Source organism: Piliocolobus tephrosceles, unplaced genomic scaffold (genome assembly GCF_002776525.5).
Source record: "Piliocolobus tephrosceles isolate RC106 unplaced genomic scaffold, ASM277652v3 unscaffolded_32877, whole genome shotgun sequence".
NCBI lineage: Eukaryota > Metazoa > Chordata > Mammalia > Primates > Cercopithecidae > Piliocolobus > Piliocolobus tephrosceles.
In genome coordinates, this window is record NW_022316395.1 from 1 (window position 1) to 2,508 (window position 2,508).

Below are 2,508 nucleotides of genomic sequence, written 5' to 3' on the forward strand. Positions count from 1 at the left end.
GCTCTGTGTGGCTCTGTGTGTGTCCCTCACGCAGCCTCCACGCTCCTGCTCACGCTGCTTGCCTGGCTAGGAGCAGCCTTCCAGCTCCATCTGAGTTCTACAAACCCCCATGTGACACCTCCTTGCTTCATCTTTCTCTTCCACAGTCCCCTGTTTACTCCCAGGAGATTCTTCTCCTCCTTCTACACCCTGCATCCTTTCACCTGTGCTTCCATTGGGGTGGTCAGAAGCTCTGTGCCCTTCAGTGTGGGTCTCTCTGCTGCAGGACACAGGATGCCCTGCCAGTCAGGAACGGGTCTCATCCCTCAGAGCTGGCCATATGGCCCAGGTTCCATACACACCTGTAAAACTGGTGTTTCTAGCTTCTATAAACAATCTATGGCTGGGCACAGTGGCTCACACTTGTAATCTCAGCACTTTGGGAGGCCGAAGTGGGCAGATGGCATGGCTCCAGGAGCTTGAGACCAGCCTGAGCAAGATGGCAAAACACAGTCTCTACAAAAAGTAGGGAAAAAAAAATAGCCAAGCATGGTGTTGCACACCTGTAGTCCCAGCTACTCTGGAGGCAGAAGTGGAAGGATCACCTGAGCCCTGGAGGCAGCGGTTGCAGTGAGCCAGGAGTGTACCCCTGCACTCCAGCCTGGGTGACAGAGCAAGACTTTGCCCCAACCCTCCAAAATGAAAAAAAACTCTTTCCTTATCTACAGAAGATACCTGCTCATAATGAGGAAATAATGCAACTGACTTGTAGTCTCAGAAACTTGAGCAAAGTGACCACATCCTCAGCACGTGCTATCCTCGTATTGTAAAGTCCTGCAGTACAATCTGTGACATTTCTATTCATTCAAAAAAGGAAAGATGAATCTATTTTGCAACTCAGTTCATACTGTTCAGATAAACATACCAAGTAGTACATGTGGAGGTGGTGGTCGAGGCCACAATGGGTAGGGAAGCTGGTTGAGGTCCTGGAGGAGTCGGTTCAGATAGCAGAGGTCAGCCAAGTAGAGAAGGTAGCAGATGTACTACAGGAGACCCTGGTGGAGAAGGTGGCTGAAGTCCCAGGGGCCACAAGTGGAGATTATTGAAGCAGCTGAGGAGATTCATGTGAAGGTGGTTATTGAGGGGCCAGACGCCACCCAGAAGGGGTGGCTGAGGATCCAGAGGTTACTAAGTGGAGACGTAGTCGGAGGTCCCAGAGGCCTCACAGAACAAAAAGGTGAATGATGTCCCAGAGGAAGGCAGCTACAAAAGATGGATGAGGTCCTGGAGGGAAGACACATGCTGGACGTGGATGAGGTCTGGGAGGACCAAGAGCTGCTGGAGGTGGATGAGTTCCCGGAAGACAGACACATGTAGCATGTTGATGAGGTCCCAGAAGACTTACAAGTCCAGGAGGTAGATGAGATCCTGGAGGACCAACAGCTGCAGGAGGTGGATAAGGTCCCAGAAGACCTACAGCTGTAGGAGGTGGATGAGGTCCGAGATGACCACCAGCTGCAGGAGGTGGGTGAGGTCCCAGAAGACCTACAGCTACAGGGAGTGGATGAGGTCCCAGAGGACCAACAACTGCAGGAGGTGGATGAGGTTCCGGAGGACTGACAGCTGCAGGTGGTGGATTAAGTCCCGAAGGATAGATGCATGCCACAGGTCAATGAGGTCCCAGAGGACCAACAGGTGCAGCAGGTGATTGAGGTCCTGGAGGATTGACAGCCGCAGGTGGTGGATGAGATCCGGAAAGACAGGCAACTGCAGCAGGTGGATGAGGTCCTGGAGGACAGACAGCTGCAGGAGCTGGATGAGGGCCCGGAGAACACTCGAGTGGAGGAGGTGGTTGAGTTTTTAGGGGACTCTCTAGTGCAGGACGTGGCTGAGTTCCCAGAGGACAGTCGAGTGGAGGTGGTTGAGTTCCCAGAGGACACTCCAGTGGAGGAGGTCCCATAAAACCTTCAGATGGAGGGAGTGGTTGAGTTCCCAGATGACACCCAGGTGGAGGAGGCAGCTGGCAGCCCATCAGTGATCCTGAAGGGCCAGCCATGAGATCAGGCAAGTAGGGCCATTCTGAGAAAGGATGAGGCTTCCCTGCAGCCTCACTGACCTGCAAGTCAGGAGGAGAAAATGTTTTGAAATATATGAATATGATGGACAAAAACACCAAAACCAACACAAGCTGCACCTTATGCCGCAGGTGATAGTCCCTTGCACCTTTCCCTCCTCCAGGTTTCAAAATGGCAGCATCAATGCCATAAAGTCTCCCTTCAACTGAGTTCTACCAACAGCAGGGGAGTGAGTGAAGAAAAGTCATGGGGACAAACTGTTATCCCCACATGTCACTCTGTCTGCAAATGTAGGCAGGCTGGGGGCCTGTCCCCGGGAAGACAGAGTCATAACCCAGTAACAAAGAAGCATGTTTCTGACATAGGAGTGTCTATGTCTATCCTCATTCCTCCCTCACCACCATCACCAGAGCATGTTCCTTGCATCAGATAAACAGAAAGAGAAGCATGAAAA

The 2,508-nt window shown here is 52.1% G+C and overlaps 1 pseudogene; it reads right to left on the reverse strand.

Moving 5' to 3' along the window:
- Window positions 1-890: 890 nt before the first annotated feature.
- LOC111533093 lies at window positions 891-1,944 on the reverse strand (annotated as a pseudogene).
- Between the last annotated feature and the right edge of the window lie 564 nt (window positions 1,945-2,508).